We start from the raw sequence: 17705 nt of genomic DNA, 5'->3' as shown, positions 1-17705 counted from the left end.
GGAGGAGTGTTTTTTAAAACTGGGTTGCTGGGACCCCCGGGTGGCTCGGTCGGTTAAGCCTCTGACTTCGGCTCAGGTTATGATCTCACGGTCTGTGTGTTCGGTCTGTGAGTTCGAGCCCCACATCGGGCATCGGGCACCGGGCTCGCGTCAGGCTCTGTGCTGACAGCTCAGAGCCTGGAGCCTGTTTCAGATTCTTCGTCTCCCTCTCTCTCTCTGCTCCCTCCCCACTCGTGCTCCGTCTCTGTCTCTAAAAAAGAAATGATCGTTAATTAAAAAAAAAAAATGGGTTGCTTATTTTATTGTTTTGAGAGTTCGTTAGAATATGCTGGTAACAAATCTTTTATCAGATATGAGGTTTTCCAACCTTTTCTCCTAGTCTGTGGCTTTTCTCTTCATTCCCTTAACAGCAGCTTTCAAAGAGCAAAGTTTTAAATGCTGACAAAATCCAATTTACCCATTTTTCTTTTATGAATCTTGCTTTATGAATCGTTCTAGCTAGGGAATCTTTGCCTAATCCAAACACTTCTCCCATGCTTTTTCCTAACAGTGTTAGGTTTTGCGTTTGGGTCTTTGAGACAGTTGGGAGTTAATTTTGAGTCAGGTGCAAGGTCTTACAATTGAAAAAAAAATTTTGGGGGGGCTGTGTATTAGCTTGAAACGTTGTTAAACTAGAGGCAACCCGAGGTCTAAAACAGTATAGCAGAGCGATAGAGAGCAGGGCTCCGGAGAGAGAGGAACCTGGGGTTGATTCTTGGCGGCGACATTGTAAGCCTCAAATTCCTCCTCGGTAAAACGGAAGTAGTAAAGGGCTGTCAGCACGCTATCCACATCCCCTTGACTTTGACCTCTCTCGCTGTAATCTCCTGGAATTCTTCGCCTGAAGAGTTTTTTCCCCCTCACCCAAGTGGAGGGCAGGCTGGGAGTGCAAGCGAGTGAACGCTCTGGGGTTAGGAGAGCTCTGAGCCACTTCTTCCAAACTGCCTTCCAGCGATGCCCAGTGGGATTCAGCCCCAGCGCCCACCCCAGTACCCAGCACCGACTCTTTTCCATCCCAGTCCCATTTCCCTACTTTCCTCCCGGGGCCTCTAGAATCACCGCCCAGGGAAAGGACACATTTTCACGTTCTTAAACTCTGCTTCTGAGGTGACCCCAAGACTCCTGGTCTGCGTCCAGAGATCCGCGGAGTAACTCACTCGGCCTGGCAGGGACGCGTCAGAGGTAGCTGTTCTGGCCGGTGCCATTATCATCGGCTCGCCGTCGTTGCCATCCAAGGTCAAGCGGGACCCCGAGTGAATGGAATTATCCACGTTCGGGGAGAGCGTCGGCCAGAAAAGATTTAAGAATTGTTGATTTGTGGCTCGTTTCCCTGGGGGGGAGGGGATGGTGAGCAAAAAGTATGACCAGCAAGACGACGATAACACGAGACGGCCTCTACTTGAAAAATCCTGGCCGGGGCGCCTGGGTGGCGCAGTCGGTTAACCGTCCGACTTCAGCCAGGTCACGATCTCGCGGTCCGTGAGTTCGAGCCCCGCGTCGGGCTCTGGGCTGATGGCTCAGAGCCTGGAGCCTGTTTCCGATTCTGTGTCTCCCTCTCTCTCTGCCCCTCCCCCCGTTCATGCTCTGTCTCTCTCTGTCCCAAAAATAAATAAACGTTGAAAAAAAAAAATTAAAAAAAAAAAAAAAAAAAAAAAAAAAAAAAAAAGAAAAATCCTGGACACTAATTCCCCCACCTGGGCACACCGGCCTCTGCGCGACCGTGACTCCTCCCAACCGGAGGCGGCGTCTATTCTCCGCCCCTCGGGAATGGGCGTCACCCCCGTGACTCGCTTTAACCAATCGGTGGGCGGCGGCGGCGGCACGTGACTGGCCAGGTCGGGCCCCAGCATGCCTTGGGGCTTCCGCCTTGCCGCCTTCACGCCGCCGGCTGCCAAGTCGGGGAGCCTGGCTCGGCGCCTGGAGGCTGAGGGGCGGCGAGGACCGGCCAGCGGCCGCTTGGCCCTTCCAGCTCTTCTGTCCTCCGAATCCAACGAACCCGCTCATTCCGGGCGGGGCCAGGAACGGAGCCGCGCCAGCCACGCCGCGGAATTGTGAACACTCGCAGAGGGCTGTTGTTGGGAGCCACCGATTTGGGGGTGGGGGGTTGCCCCGCAGCCGCTCACTGGAGCAGCCACGGGCCTCGACGGGTGCACCCTTGGGCCCCCGAGCGGACGCTGCGGTTACGATGGGGTCTGGGGTGAGCGGGGAGGGGCGCCCCTCTCCGCAGGCGTCCCGGGAAGGCGGCGGGTGTGTCAGAGGACATTTCCAGACACGGGACAGGCAGCGCTTTTTTACTTCCAGCATCAGCATTCTCGGAAGCATGACTCTCCAGAACCTCGGCCCCGTTCAGGCCCCGGGGCAGCCATCTGGCTTCTGCCCCGCAGCTTCCCCCAGTGCCAGGGCTTCCCTGCTCCAACCGCTTCCTCACGGAACCCGGGATCTTGTGGATTTCTGGGGGTGCGTTTACGGAAGTGGCCACGTCCAGCTTCCTGCGGCCTCTGGGACGCCTGCTCACGTGCCTCGCGAGCTGCTCTCTGTCAGACGCCGCCTTTCTAGGCACTGGAGATTCAGCAAGGTCCAAAATGGGCAACAATATCGGTTTTTATGGAGATCACAATCTTGGGAAAGGAAAGACCGTAAACATATGGACAAATATGCGCCGGGGACCCAGCAATTCCACTCCTAGGTATCTACCCAAGAGAATTGAAAACACGTCCGCACAAAACCTTGGGGATGCATGTTCACAGCGGCATGGTTCCGAATGACCAAAAAGTGGAACTGAGCCGAATGTCCATCAACTGGTGAATGGACAAATACAGTGCGGTATATCCATCCGATGGGGACTATTATTCAGCCCTAGAAAGGAACCAAGCGCCGATAGGTGCTATAAAGTGGATGAACCTCGAAAACATGCAAAATGAAAGAAGCCAGACACAAAAGGCCACAGATTGTGTGACTCCATTTTTATGACGTGTCCAGAAGAGGGAAACCTATAGAAACAGAAACTTAACTGGTGGTTGCCTAGGGCTGGGAGTGATGGGGGAAACTAGAAGGTGATGGTTGGGGCACTGGGTGGCTCCAGCACCGCGTCAAGGCTCTGTGCGGACAGCTCGGAGCCTGGAGCCTGTTTCAGAGTCTGTGTCTCCCTCTCTCTCTCTGCCCCTCCGCCCCCCCCCCCCCATGCTCTGTCTCTGTCTCTCTCAAAAAAAAAAAATAATAATAAATAAACGTTAAAAAATCTTAAAAACAAAAAGGTGATGGTTAAAGGGTACATGAATTCTTTATAGATTCATTCATTTCTTTTTTAAATTTTTTTTTCAACGTTTATTTATTTTTGGGACAGAGAGAGACAGAGCATGAACGGGGGAGGGGCAGAGAGAGAGGGAGACACAGAATCGGAAACAGGCTCCAGGCTCTGAGCCATCAGCCCAGAGCCTGACGCGGGGCTCGAACTCACGGACCGCGAGATCGTGACCTGGCTGAAGTCGGACGCTTAACCGACTGCGCCACCCAGGCGCCCTTTATTCATTTCTTTTTTAATTTTAGAGAGAGAGAGTGTGTGAGTGGGGGAGAGGGGCAGAGGGAGAGGGAGAGAGAATCTTAAGCAAGCTCCAGGCTCCACACAGAGCCTGATGCAGGCAGGGTTCGATCCCATGACCTGGGGATCATGACCTGAGCTGAAATCAAGAGTGAGCCTACCAGGCGCCCACGGGTACATGGGATCTGGGGATTATGAAATGTTCTTACTTTGGTTGTAGTGACGGATGCAGAATCGTGTGAATATAATAAAAACCACTGAATGGTAAGGGAGAATTGTGTGGCATGTGAACCGTACTTCAATAAAGCCAGGAAAGAAGGGGAAACATCGAAGCAGAGATCTAAATGAAGTGAGGGAATGGCCCTGAACATACTGGAAGAAACACACGCCAGCCAGAGGGAGCCCCGTGGCGACAGGAACGCGCTAGGGTGCGGTGAGCAAGGAAAAACCCACAGACTTACTCTTGTTTACGTAACACACACCCATTTAACGACTCCTAGGGCCTGGGAGCTGGGAGTACAGTCAAGAATACGAAGCCAGGGGCGCCTGGGTGGCGCAGTCGGTTAAGCGTCCGACTTCAGCCAGGTCACGATCTCGCGGTCCGTGGGTTCGAGCCCCGCGTCAGGCTCTGGGCTGATGGCTCAGAGCCTGGAGCCTGTTTCCGATTCTGTGTCTCCCTCTCTCTCTGCCCCTCCCCCGTTCATGCTCTGTCTCTCTCTGTCGCAAAAATAAATAAATGTTGAAAAAAAAAAAAAAAAGAATACGAAGCCAAAATTTTAGCTGTCATAGAAGTCAGACATTAAACCGAGAATTCCAGTAACTACATTACTAGAATAAAATGTCCCATAAATTCATTTCTTTTTCTAATTAGTGGCTTTCTCCCTTACTTATTAGCAGGCAGCTCAGATTTTCTCTCGTCTCTTGAGTTGTCCAAGAATTTGTAGGGGCCCGAAAAACCAAATGTCCGAGGAGAGGGAACAGAACGGCCTTTCCCCTCAAATGGAAATTGGCTTTTATCTGTCCCCTCCTGCACAGTTTCTCTCCAAGACATATGGTGGTGCTACTGAAGCCTGGTGACCATGGTCTGATCAGTGAGTGATACAAACAGCCTCTCTGGGCCCAGATACCCGCAGGCCAATGCTGTGTTTCTTTGCAGGAAGAAGATTCCAGTCCTTCTACCAGCAAGTGGCCTGCTACCCCCACCCCCATCCCTGGTACTCATCCTCGTAGGTCACACACAGCAGCCCCTCATTAATTCATTCAACAGATTTGACTGCTAGCGTGTATCATGCCCTGTTGAAGGTCCTGGCCATGGAATGGTGAATAAGACAGCCAATCCCAGCCCAGATGGCTCTAAACCTACATATTTGAAAAGCAAAACTTTGGGGGGAAAATCCAGGTAGGAAGAGTTTCTTTTTTAAAAAATTTTTTTTCTTTTTTATGTTTTATTTATTTTTGAGAACAAGAGAGACAGAGCACGAGCGGGGGAGGGGCAGAGAGCGAGGGAGACCCAGAATCGGAAGCAGGCTCCAGGCTCTGAGCCATCAGCACAGAGCCCGATGCGGGGCTCGAACCCATGAACCACGAGACCATGACCTGAGCCGAAGTCGGACGCTTAACCAATTGAGCCACCCAGGCACCCCAAAAGAAGATACTATTTTTAAGTAATCTGTACACCCAGTGTGGGGCTTGAACCTATGACCCTGAGATCAAGAGTCGGTCAGTCACATGCTCCACCAACTGAGCCAGCCAGGCGCCCCTGTCTGGTATTTGTTTTTAAAAACTAATTTATCGGGGCGCCTGGCTGGCTCAGTTGGTTAAGTGTCCGGCTCTTGATTTCAGCTCGGGTCACGATCTCACGGTTTGTGAGTTCAAGCCCCACATCAGGCTCCGTGCTGAGAGCTGGAGACTGCTTGGGATTCTCTCTCTCTCTCCCTCTCTCTCTGCCCCTCCCCTGCTCGCTCTCTCTCAAAAAATAAACTTAAAAAAAAAAAACTGATTTATCAAGTGAAATCCTTAACTCCTTCATGTTCAGTCTCTTGTTCTCTATCTCCCTCTTCCTTCTCTCCCCTCTGCTCCTTAGTTCAAGAAAGTCTTTAAACTTGGAGCTACTTTTACTGCTTCTCATTGAATTTCACTGTGGCTTCAGATGGTTTCCCAACTCCCGAGATTTTGAGCATCCACTGGATGTTGATACATTCTTCTGTTTCGCTTTCCTGTAAATTGTTTGTATCTTTCCTCCATTGTTTCCAGGAAGCGGTTTGTTTTTTTCTTATTCATTTATAGAAGTTCGGGGGGGGGGGGGGGGTTGGGGCGGTGCCTGGGTGGCTCAGTCCGTTAAGCGTCTGACTTCGGCTCAGGTCATGATCCCGTGGGTTTGCGAGTTCGAGCCCCGCGTCGGGCTCTGTGCTGCCAGCTCAGAGCCTGGACCTGCTTCCAGTTCTGTGTCTCCCGCTCTCTGCCCCGCCCCGTACTCACCCTCTCTCTCAAAAGTAAACATTAGAAAAAAGTTTCGTTTACAGAAGGTCTGTATGTATCACGGATAAGAGATGCGAATATCATCTCCCGGGTGATGGCTAGTGTTTCCATCTTCCTTATGGTGTCTCTGAGTGCTTGTCACTAAGTCAGACTTGGTGGCCACCTACTCTGAAGCAAACGAACGAGAAGACCTAGTCTCTGGATATCAGTAACCCAGGGTCTCGCCAGGCAGCACGTGAGACTCGCCGTCCTGTGACATCGATGTGAGTCACACACAACGACACCACGTACGGATGTTTAAGTCCGTGTGTCACACACCATCACAGAGGTCGGAGTAGATGCCCATGACACAGAGCGGGGAAGAAGTCAGGCGCCAGAAGTCAGCAATGCTCAGAGGACAGTTCAGGACCGAGGAAGTCTCTTTTCCCAAAAAACGGGAGGGTCTTGCTGCTTTTCTCAGAAGTCCCCTTCTTCCGAGATGCAAGGCTCGTGCTTCCTTTCTCATCAGAAACGGAGCCCGCGTCAACAGGCACCGACAGCTGACTTAGCAGCAGGATTTCACTGTGGGGCAGAACTTTCTGGGAGGGCACACCCTCCTTCTGGGGCTCTCCAGGACAGCAGTACTCAGGAGGGGCGTGGGCTCAGTGGGAGGAAACAGGAAAAAAAAAAAAAAAAGCCGCAAAGGATTGCACAACCTCATCCGAATAAGGTTCTTGGGAAAGGGGGTAGATAGGATTGATTCATCAGCCCTTATGGAGGGAGAAACAGTGAATGCTGTTTGGAGGAGCAGAGGTGGCCTTCTGGAAGTGGGCATCGAGGACACGTCCACTGGCGAGAGAAAAAGGAAGGGTCTGTCATGCAGAGGGCACGGCCAAGGCACAAGAGGCAGGAAGTTGGGTCTCTTTTGTATGTGGCTGGGGCTGAAGCTGCCTTGGGGAGCCAGGGGAAGCTGTCCAGCCCAGCGAGGCAACCAGAAGGCGACCCACCCCTGTCCCATGCCCAAAATTCACTGAAAGGGGAATTAAAAGGAAAGGGAGGTTCCTGGCATGAAGCTGGCCACAGACCTTTAACCACCCAGACCCAAAAGAGCCCTGGACCCAGAAGAGGGAAGGGAGACCCACTGGGTTGGGGTGGGGAGGCAGAACATGTGACCAGGGATTTGAAAACAATGTCATGAGTCTCAGAAGCACAGGGAACGTGAGGACCACTGGAGGCATCTGACTCAGCCTAGAGGATCTGGGAGGGCTTCCTGGAGGAGGTGGTGACATCTGGAGGAGCCAGAATTATTCTGGAGGGAATGTGTGGATGAAGGAGCGTCCCCACTGTGATATTAGCACGTGCAGAGTTTGGGAGTGGGACTCTTGGAAAGGCTGAGACTAACTCAGGGGCAGTAGTCTGGGGCTGGACCCCACAAGGACTCAAATAGCAGGGACCAGGGGTTTGGACTAAGCAGGGGCACCTGAGGGTGCTCAGTCGGTTGAGCATCCGACTTCGGCTCAGGTCATGATCTCGCAGTTCACGGGATCGAGCCCCGTTCCAGGCTCTATGCTGACAGCGTGGAGCCTGCTTGGGATTCTCTCCCTCTCCTGCTTCTCCCCCCAACTCACATGCGCACGTGAGCACACACACACACTCTCGGAATAAACTTAAAAAAAGAAATACGTAAAAAATAAAGTGGGAAGAAGGCAGAAGTCCCAGGGTTCAGCTCCAAGGCTAAGACCACTCTGTGGCTTCCATTTTCTCTGGAGACGGGAGGCTCGCCACTCCCCAGGGAACCTGGCTGAGTGCAAAGGCTGTGTTAAGCATTGGCTGTGGCTGTCAGTCTTGGCTTTGCTTTTTTGTTATGAGAAAACGTGAGCACACACAAAGGTATGCAGAGAAAAAGTAGAAACACGAAAACCCACGCGATCTCCACTCGGCTTCACCAGGTTTTGACTTGGTCACATATTTCGGATCCTCTTAAAAGGAAATAAATTGTACTCTCTCTTCCTGATCTCCGCCGTAGCGGATCAAGGTGAAAAGGGGAATCCCACGTGCGAACTTCTCATCTGCAAGTTCTTGCCTCAACCTCTGGGGTCGGGGGGTCGGGGGGGGGTGGGGAGAGGGGAGACAGACTGACCGGGGTGGCCAGGGTGCTGGAGCAGTGCCCAGGCCAGACCCCCGTGCTCTCCAGAGCTGGATATGCCGTCAGAGCCTTTGGCAGCAGGAAAAATGAAAAAAAAGATGGCCGTGCACTGCACAGTCCGTGGGGTCAAGGCTGTAGAAATCCCCGAGAAAGTTCTAAAGATGTGGGAGCATGAGTTGAGAAATACTAACTTCTCCGGCACGAGAAACTTTGGTGTGGGGATCCAGGAGCGCGTCGATGTGGGGACCCAAGCACCGGTATGTATGGCCTGGACTTCTGTGTGGTGCCGAGTAGGTCGGGCTTCGGCATCGGATGAGAAAGTCCAGACGCTCTGTGTGAGGGCCAGACATGGAACGATCAAAGAGGAGGTCATGGCGTTGGTCCCAGCAGAAGGATGATGGGACCACCCTGCCCGACACGTCAATTCCTGCTTCGATCCAAAAGGCCCGGAAAAACTTTTCAGTGGGAGCGGGGCGGTGGGGGCGGATAGTAAATAAATGGTAACCAGCAGTCCTGTGCACCTTCTCTCTTTTCTCCGCCCAGGCGACTGCCATCTCAAACTTGGTGTTTACTATGTTAAAACCCACTTCAACTGCGCATTTAGACAATATATTGGGTGGTTTTACACATCCAGAAGCTTTCTGTAAGTGGTGCCCTTGTTTTGTACCCTTCCACAATTTACCTTTTACCTCCTCCACACTACAAGATATATCTTTTCAACACTCAGTCTTCATTAAAAAAGAAAAAAAAAAAAGCTAAGCATTTGTGCTTACTAAACAAAGGACAGGATAAAACTTCCATAATTTGATAAGCAGCAACTTCCAGGAACCCACAGCGGTGTCTTCCTTTTTAAAAAAAATTTTTAATGTTTATTATTTATTTTCGGAGAGAGGGAGACCCAGAATCCGAAGCAGGCTCCAGGCTCTGAGCTGTCAGCACGGAGCCCGACGCGGGGCTCGAACTCATGGACCGCGAGATCGTGACCCGAGCCGAAGTTGGACGCTTCACCGACTGAGCCCCCCCAGGCGCCCCAAGGAAGACACTTCTGAGGTGCCTGGGGGTCTCAGTCGGTGAAGCGTCCAACTTCGGCTCGGGTCACGATCTCGCGGTCCGTGAGTTCGAGCCCCGCGTCGGGCTCCGTGCTGACAGCTCAGAGCCTGGAGCCTGCTTCGGATTCTGGGTCTCCCTCTCTCTCTGCCCCTCCCCTGTTCATGCTCTGTCTCTCTCTGTCTCAAAAATAAATAAACGTTAAAAAAAAATTAAAAAAAGAAGTGTCTTCCTTAATTGTGAATTCTGAGGACCATTTCTGATAACAATCAAGAAGAAAATAAAGGTGACAATGCAATAGGAAAATAAAAATAAGTGAGACCTATACATATTGAAAAGTTGACAGTATTTTGCAGCCCTGCTTACTTTTCTCAAAGGTCCTAGGGATGTAATATCTGGATTCATTATAGGGTGAAGCAAGATTGATCTATAAAGGGCGTGGCCTTCTTATGTCTGAGCAAATGAGCGTTTGGAAAAGAATGAGGAAGGGAAAACATCCTTTTCCCAAGATAAGAAAAACTCTTGGATATTAATTCTTCCCAAATTAACTTATAAATTCAGTAGCATCCCAATAAAAATCCCAAGTAGATTTTTAAAAACATTTTTTAATATTTCTCTCTTTTTCTGGGAGAGAGGGACGAGACAGAGCACGCGTGGGGGGGGGGGCAGAGAGAGAGCGAGACACAGAATCCAAAGCAGGCGCCAGGCTCCGAGCTGTCAGCACAGAGCCTGACGGGGGGCTCGAACTCATGAACCTCGAGACCGTGATCTGAGCCAAAGTCGGACGCTCAACTGACTGAGCCACCCGGGCGTCCCTAAACATCCCAAGTAGATTTTTGACAGAGTTGTTTTATTGTGGTAAAAGACACACATACGACATAGAATTTTTTGTCTTAATCATTTTTTAAGCACACAGCTCAGCAGCATCAATCACATTCACGCTGTTGTGCAACCATTTGGATTTACAGATTAATTGCAAAGATAATGCAGGAAGTTCCGTATACACTTAACTCAGCTTCCTCTCCTGTTAACATCTTAAATTACTGTCACTTGTCAAAAAGAGGAAAGGAACATTGGTGCAATACCATTAGCGAAACAAAAGGCTTCGTTTGTGTTCCACGTTTTTCCACGGGTGTCCTTTTCCCGTTCCAGGAATGAATCCAGGACCCCACGTGGCATTGAGTCCAGACCCCACGTTAGCCTCCCAGGACTGCCGCGACAAAGGACCACACGCAGGGCGGCTAACACACCGGACACGTGTTGTCTCACGGCTCTGGAGGCTGGAAGTCTGAGGTCCAGCCCTGGGCAAGTTGGTCTGGTTCCTTCCGAGGCGTCTCTCGTGGGGGCATAGACGCCGTCTCCTCCCTGTGTCCTCACACGATCGTCCCTCTGTGCGCGTCTGTGTCCTAACCTCCTCTGATAAGGACCCCAGTCATACTGGGTTAGGGTCCGTCCTCATGACCTTATTAAAAAAAAAAAATTGTGTGTGTGTTTATTTTTGAGAGTGAGAGAGACAGAGCACGAGCGGGGGAGGGGCAGAGAGACAGGGAGACACAGAATCCGAAGCAGATTCCAGGCTCTGAGCTGTCAGCACAGAGCCCGACGCTGGGCTCGAACTCACGGGGCCTGCAAGATCATGACCTGAGGCAAAGTTGATCGCTTAACTGACTGAGCCACCCAGGCACCCCTTACTTCTTAATATTGGCTATAAGGGGGCAAGGAGGGAAAATATTTAAAAGGCTATTTGGTGGTGGCGGGGGGGGGGTGTGCAAAATTTAAAACAAGGTTGATAAACACTGCTTTATTCCTATGAGGTGAGTCCCTAAGCCGGCCCCACTCCAAGGGGAAGAGAATTAATTCCCTCCTCCCACAGGAAGCACTTTTAAAAAATGTGTAAACAGGGGTGCCTGGGTGGCTCAGTTGGTTAAGTGTCCAACTTGATTTCAACTCAGGTCACAATCTCATGGTTCATGGGTTTAAGCCCCACATTAGGCTCTGGGCTGACTCTGGACTCTGCTTGGGATTCTCTCTCTGCCCCTCCCCTGTTAGCTCTCTCTCTCTCTCAAAAATAAATAAAAACTTAAAAAAATTGTTTTTTTTACGTGTGTGAACCTGTGGTTTTTTTTATTTATTTTTTTACATTTATTTATTTTTGAGAGACAGAGCACAAGTGGGGGGAGGGGCAGAGAGAGAGGGAGAGACAGAATCCGAAGCAGGCTCCAGGCTCTAAGCCATCAGCACAGAGCCCGACGCAGGGCTCGAACTCATGAACCGTGAGATCGTGACCTGAGCTGAAGTCGGATGCTCAACCGACTGAGCCACCCAGGTGCCCCATGCGAACCCATGTTAAAACCAGCATAGTAATTAATAAATATTTTTCGGGGGAGATAACACAAATTGGAAGTTATGCAAATATCCTGCTTCTCTCATTAGAGTAGCACATGTTAACTATAAGCATCTGTCTGTGGGTTTTGCCTACAGTGGTTGTTACCATGGTGTTCAATGTTTTTAATGTTTATTTTTGAGAGAGAGAGAGAGAGAGAGAGAGAGACAGAATGTCAGCAGCGGAGGGACAGAGAGAGGGAGACGCAGAATCCGAAGCAGGCTCCAGGCTCTGAGCTGTCAGCACAGACCTTGATGCGGGGCTTGAACTCACGGACCGTGAGATCGTGACCTGAGCCGAAGGTGGACGCTTAGCCGACAGGGCCACCCAGGTGCCCCAATATGCTATATTTTACAGCACTCAGGGGCACCTGGGTGGCTCAGTCAGTTAAGCGTCTGACTCTCGATTTAGGCTCAGGTCACGATCTCACGGTTCGTGGGTTCGAGCCCCACATCGGGCTCTGCGCTGACAGTGCGGGGCCTGCTTGGGATTCTCTCTCTCTCTCTCTCTCTCTCTCTCTCTGCCCTTACCCAGCTTCCTCTCTCTAAGTAAACAAATAAACTTAAAAAAGTTTTTTTCAAGCATTCACCTGGACTGCAAGCTCATCCTGGCTGGAGCTCTGATGGTAGAATTTGGGGCACCCGGCAACCTATCTGAGCCGGAGTATGTGAGCACCGCCTTCCTCGACTCAGTAGAAATCCCAGATTCTTAGGCCTACGGGGTCAGGGAGCCCGGGGAGGATCCCCGGGTAAAGCTCATGTCAGGGTTTCGCACCCTCACCCCCACTAGAGCGTTTCCTTCTCCCGAGACTCGCCTGGGCAGCACGGGGTGATTTGTCCATCCAGTGGCTTCTGTTCCACGTCTGAGAGCCCCCGGCAGGTGAAGCGGTTACTCTTGAAAAGTCTGCAGCGGCAGAAAGTTCTGGTGTCTGGAGAGGAGTCCGGAGGGGGCTCTGACCCCCCACTTCTTGGGCTCAGCGTCTCCCTAGGCACTTGGCAGGAAGTTCTTTCAGTCTGACCCTCTGGCCTGAGCAGCTCTGCCATCACACACACTGGGTCACCAGGCGTGCGCAAGTGTCTCCCAGGCGCCCAGGACGGACTACTCGCGAATTTACTCACGACTCGGGTTCGCGTGCTGGAAGCAAAACGCGCCAGTCCCTGAGAGCCGGTCTCTGTTCAGCTCCGCGTGGAGGGGCATCATGTTAAGAGCTTGGAATCAGCCACAGCGGCAGGATGTACACGAGGGAGACTGGCGGACGCTTCCCCTGTCACCACCCCACCCCGTCCCCCCTGCAGAGCGCAGGTCGTTAAACGTTAGTTCGTTTGCCTGGGGCTTGTTTCCGGTTTAGGCGTTCCCCAAACACAAGTGTTGCACCTGCTTGCCGGGTGCCTGGTTCGTTTCCTTCTCTCCCTCACCTTTCCAAGTGGAGCAAACAGCCTGTCTTCCAGAAAATCCTGTGGCCAGGTGCATGCCCCAGGGTCACGGTGGCTCCCTGGACAGGCAGACCTGCTCCCCGGCATTTTTTTTTTTTTTAATGTTTATTTATTTTGAGAGAGAGAGTGCATGCACAAGGGGGGGGGAGGGGCAGAGAGAGAGCAAGAGAGGGAGAGAGAATCCCAAGTCGGCTCCGCTCTGTCAGCACAGGGCCCGACACAGGGCTCCAACCCACAAACGGTGAGATCCTGACCTGAGCCTAAATCAAGATGCCTAACCGACTGAGCCACCCAGGCAACTTCCCCGCCCCCCGGGGCAGTTGCAATTACGATGAATCAAGTCCCCACTTCCTGGCAGGCAGTGACAGAATTGTGTCCGTTGTGATGGGAACTGGAGAAGTAATCGGTTCCCTGGAAGAATGTCCACTCCCAGGGCTGGACCGGCACAGGCAGGCTGTCGGGGCAGGTGGGACAGGGCTGGGACTCAGGACACCCCTATCCCTGTGTCTGCCCGCTCTTCAGTCCCTCGAGGGTTGGGAGTCTGTCCTGGATTCTACACCCCGAACGAACGGCCCATTTCCCTCCCTACTTCCGGCCCGCCCCCCAGCCCAGGAGAACTCTGGAGTCCCGACCCCCATCTCTTCCAGACTGGGACAAGCAGGGAGCTCAGAACAAGAGACTGTAGTGCCTGCTGTGTGCACGCCCCACACTGGGCCCTCAGGGAGCTTGTTTCTCAGTCTAGATCTTGGTTCATCCCCTCTGAAGATGCACGAGGAGGGTGGGGGTGGAGCCTCCTCCACCCCTTCCCTCCCTGCCCCTGCACCAGAGTGGGGAGAGGCTCTGGGCGGGCCACCAGGGAGGGCAGCTGACCGGGAAAACAGCCCCATCTCTCTCTGGGAAGTGCCCCCCTCCCGGCCCAGGCAATGTCTGCCACCAAAGACCAGGCTTGGAAGCCCGTGGCCCTGGGGGCCTATAGCTGACCTTGGACAAGGACAGCCACAGCAGCCCAGTAAAGAGCAGGAGAGGGAAGAACAGACACCCTGAGGGAGCGGAGGATGGGTGCTTCCAGCATACCTGTGTTCCTGCCTCCGCCTGCCCCAGGGAAGCCTGTCCCCCAGCCCCCACCTCCCGGGGCCCAAGAGCCTGGCAGTGTTGGTCACCTGCGCTCCGTGCCCTAACCCTGTTGTACCTGTGAAGTTCTGGAAACCACGGATTGTCGGAATCCAAAGTCTTTGGGGACAAGTGGTCCCGCTGGTTATCAGCCCTTCCTCCTGTGAATGGGCAGAGAGACAATCAGAGTCTGCCCAAGCCAAGACCAGAGAGGGCCAGCCCCTGCCGCCCTCCCCAAGATCCGATTCCCAACCCGGCCTCGCCCAGGGTGCCCGGCTGCCGAGCCATCCCTGGAGTGGCGCATGTCCACCTACGGTCCCCAAACGCCTTGTCCGGGACTCCTGGGGACCCACGGCTTTTCTTTCTCGCCCCGTGGTGCTCACCTCCAAAACCTACTTTCGCTCAGGAAAAGGAACGGGGCACCGGGCTGTGACACATCACTGTGAGAGGCCGGAGGGAGAGGGCAGAGCTTCTGATGCGGAATGAGACGGGCTGGGCCTTCCAGGAATTCCAAGAGGTGGTGCAGGGTGGTCTGGGGGCAACAGCCAGGCCATGGGATGCTTTGGATGAGATCCGACAATGTGGAAAGTAGGGCTAACTTGTGATGCCTCCTTCACTGAGGGCAGCTCGGACCGTGTCCCCCTCGCCCTGGAACCATCACCTCCCTCTGACTTCCACTGTGCCCTCTTGGCTTCCTGATGGCCTCATTGATGGCGATTTTGGGACTGACTTCGGGAGTCCGGGCTGAGTCACAACTGCTTGTTTATTTAATAGCTGCTATCGTGGGCATTCTTCTAGCTACTTCATATACGAGTTGATTTAATCTTCCCACTTTGGGGTAGATAATGTCACCTGCAGGTTACAGATTAGAGCAAACCGCCATAGCCTGAGGGGTTCGGGTCCAGGCCCCAGACGGAGGTGGGGCTGCAAGCCAGGACTCATCTCCCTCCTCTGCGTTTCCCTGGTCAGCTGTCTGGTGGCCTCTCCCACAGTCCCTCTCACCTCTCGTGCAGGGAAGGGGGAGGGAGGACAGAGGCAGGGTGACGGGGAGGCTGCTTTTGGAATCCTTGCCTCCTGGCCCTCCAGCAGCAGCTCTCTCTGGGGGTCAGTGTCCTCATCCTCAAAGGCTACTGGCTGGACAGTCAGGAGCCTCACCGTGGCCTCCGGGTAGGGCTGGCATCGCCAGGCATTTGATAGGCGATCGTATTGCAAAATATGTGAGACACTCACCACATATAATATAATTATATATATATTATATATATATAGCAATATATATATAATATAATTGACACATAACATTGTATTAGTTTCAAGAATGCAGCATAATGATTCAATATATGTATATATTGCAAAGTGATCTCCACAATAAATCTAGTTCCATAGTTAACAGTTATACATTTTTTCCCCTCATGATGAGAATTTTGAAGATCTGCTCTCTCTTTTTTTTTAATTTTTAACATTTATTTATTTAGAGACAGAGAGAGAGAGAGAGTGCACAAGCAGGGAGGGGCAGAGAGAGAGAGAGAGGCAAGACACAGAATCCGAAGCGGGCTCCAGGCTCTGAGCTGTCAGCACAAAGTCAGACGCGGGGCTCGAACCCACCTGAGCCGAAGTCAGACGCTCAACCGACTGAGCCCCCCAGGTGCCCCTGCTCTCTTATGAATGTCTTCTAAGTTTCCAATTTCTGCACATCCCTGACAACATTTGCGATTATCTTTTTTATTCTAGCTGTTCTAGTGGGTGTAAAGGGAGATCCCATTGTGGGTTTCATTTGCATTTCCCTGGGGGCACTTATTAAAATGCAGATCCTTGGGGTGGCCGGCTGTTCAGCGGCTGACTCTTGATTTCTGCTCAGGTCATGATTGCGTGGTTCATGGGATTGAGCCCCTCGTCTGGCTCCGCGTTCAATGTGTGGAGCCTGCTTGGGATTCTCTCTCTCTCCCTCTCTCTCTCTCTCTCTCTCTCTGCCCCTCCCCCACCTCTCAAAAGAAACTTAAAAAAAAATGCAGATTCTTAACCCACACCCAAGAGAGTCCAATTCAGTGAGTCTGGGGTGAGGCCCAGGAAAATCGGGGTGGTGGGGAGTCTTTTGTGATAACTAGATTTCACTTCCAATGCAAGCCCTGTTTTCTCCTGGCCCTTTCCTCCAAGCCTGTCATCACAATTGACCACACGTTCAGCCCATAACTTGGGACGGAGACCATAGGAAGTAGAGATGGGCAGGCATGGGGTCCTCAGCAGCATCTTTGGGCTCGCTCCGAAACAGGACTTTCAGTTACCTGAGCCAGTTAGTCATTTGTTCATTTGTTTATACCTGTCTGTGTTGTTGCCTCTTGCTAACAACTGCACACATCCTAACCCATGCACACCCTTACAGCTGAAAAGGACAAAGCCAGTCCTGGGCCCTGAACAGGGAGATCATTTTAAATCCTTTTTAAATGCTTTTAGGAATGGGGTGAGAGGCATGTGTCTTATTCGGCTCAGGCTGCTATTTTAAAAATACCATAGTCTGTGTGGCTTATTAGCAACAGGGGTCTGGAAGCTGGGAAGTCCAAGGTCAAGGTGCCTGTAGATATGGTTCCTGGTGAGAGCTCTCTTCCTCGCTGGAAGATGGCTGCCTTCTCGCTGTACCTCTCATGGAGGAGAGAGGGAGCTCTGGTGTCTCTCCCTCTTCTTTTTTAATTTTTCAAAAATGTTTATTTTTTTTTATTATTATTTTTAAAAAAAATTTTTTTTCAATGTTTATTTATTTTTGGGACAGAGAGAGACAGAGCATAAACGGGGGAGGGGCAGAGAGAGAGGGAGACACAGAATCGGAAACAGGCTCCAGGCTCTGAGCCATCAGCCCAGAGCCTGACGCGGGGCTCGAACTCACGGACCGCGAGATGGTGACCTGGCTGAAGTCGGATGCTTAACCGACTGCGCCACCCAGGCGCCCCAAAAAATGTTTATTTTTAAGACAGAGAGGGATACAGAGCATGAGCAGGGGAAGGGCAGAGAGAGAGGGAGACACAGAAGCTGAAGCAGGCTCCAGGCTCAGAGCTGTCAGCACAGAGCCCAACGTGGGGCTCGAACTCATGAACCAGGAGAACGTAAGCTGATTGCCATTTGCAACTACGTGGATGGAACTGGAGGGTATTATGCTAAGCGAAATTAATTAATCAGAGAAAGACAAACATCATATGACTTCACTCATATGAGGAATGTCAGATACAAAACAGATGAACATATGGGAAGGGAAGCAAAAATAATATAAAAACAGGGAGGGGGACAAACCATAAGAGACTCTTAAATATGGAGAACAAACAGAGGGAGCATGGGCTAAACGGGTCAGGGGCATTAAGGAAGCTACTCCTGAAATCATTGTTGCACTATACGCTAACTAACTTGGATGTAAATTTTAAAAAAAGTTAAAAATAAAATAAAAATAAAAAATAATAAAGTTAAACAGCTACAAAAAAAGGGGGTCTAGAAATTTCCATCTGATTTTGACAAGAAAGGATGAAGTCAAGAGAAGAGATGTTTCCACATAACAAGCCAGTAGGTGAT

At 51.7% G+C, this 17705-nt stretch overlaps 1 long non-coding RNA gene across 1 annotated transcript; it reads right to left on the bottom strand.

The window, feature by feature from the left end:
* Positions 1–10056: 10056 nt before the first annotated feature.
* On the bottom strand, positions 10057–12407 carry LOC109494074. Its single transcript, XR_002148671.3, has 2 exons — positions 12200–12407; positions 10057–10689 (listed from the first exon to the last, which is right to left on the bottom strand). It is a non-coding gene; the product is annotated as an uncharacterized LOC109494074 (long non-coding RNA).
* Positions 12408–17705: the final 5298 nt, after the last annotated feature.

Source organism: Felis catus, chromosome A2, assembly GCF_018350175.1.
Source record: "Felis catus isolate Fca126 chromosome A2, F.catus_Fca126_mat1.0, whole genome shotgun sequence".
In the NCBI taxonomy this organism is placed as follows: domain Eukaryota; kingdom Metazoa; phylum Chordata; class Mammalia; order Carnivora; family Felidae; genus Felis; species Felis catus.
The sequence above is the reverse complement of the archived record's forward strand: the minus strand, read 5'-3'. Positions and strand labels throughout refer to the sequence as shown.